Source organism: Penaeus monodon, chromosome 15 (assembly GCF_015228065.2).
Source record: "Penaeus monodon isolate SGIC_2016 chromosome 15, NSTDA_Pmon_1, whole genome shotgun sequence".
NCBI lineage: Eukaryota > Metazoa > Arthropoda > Malacostraca > Decapoda > Penaeidae > Penaeus > Penaeus monodon.
The window spans coordinates 47,568,165-47,568,969 of NC_051400.1; the positions used below are offsets into that span (position 1 = coordinate 47,568,165).

The 805-nt window shown below is 33.2% G+C and overlaps 1 protein-coding gene across 6 annotated transcripts in view; it reads right to left on the minus strand.

Moving 5' to 3' along the window:
• Positions 1–805, minus strand: part of LOC119582071 (vacuolar protein sorting-associated protein 13-like) — a 48,363-nt gene that overhangs the window by 20,942 nt on the left and 26,616 nt on the right. The gene's annotated exons all lie outside the window — the stretch shown is intronic.

Genomic DNA, 805 nt, shown 5'->3' on the forward strand with positions numbered 1-805 from the left:
TTCACACTGATACCAAAGAACATAAATAGTCCCTCTTCTGGCAAAATTTCATATCTAATCTGAAAGTCATGGGCCTAGAACTAGTAGAATACATTGCTTCCCCTTCATACACTTTTTAAAACATACTTGATTAGCATAGTATAGTCCCACTACATGGCAGACAATTCTTTCAAAACCCTCTAGCTTCTTTGTTCTATGTCCCCCCCTTCACATCTAAAGATAAAGGTGACTTTACATTCTTGATGATCTAAAATATACACATTGATTACCTGCACTGCAGTATTTCATGATACAAAATTTGTACTTGGTATACTGCAGTCACTTTCATCAAGCTCATCTGCAATATCTGCATTCAAAAGACTACATTGACAAAGATACAAAATTACATAAACTCATTATTAACTGGCTGAAAAACAAACCAAATGCTACAAAAATAACTTTGAAATAACACCTTCAGTATAACATGAACAGAGAGCCAGATTCTCCAATAATTTAATTTACTTATATTATTCATTAATATTCTTATTCATAAGAAAATTCCAATCTCTTTGTACTTGAGCTAAGGGGAGAAAAGACAAAAAGAATATATTCTACAGGCTCTAGGTTCCACAGACAAGTTTTTCACCTATTGGAGAGCGTTCTTGAAATCCGTATGTATGGATCACTCACCTGCAAGACCTCAAATGAGAAGGAATGATAATCACTATTTTTCTTCCTTTTATGGTAATTTTGTAATTCAACTTCCTCATAAACATGGCTAGTTTACATATATCATCTACAAGGTAAAGGACACTTACTGTATCAA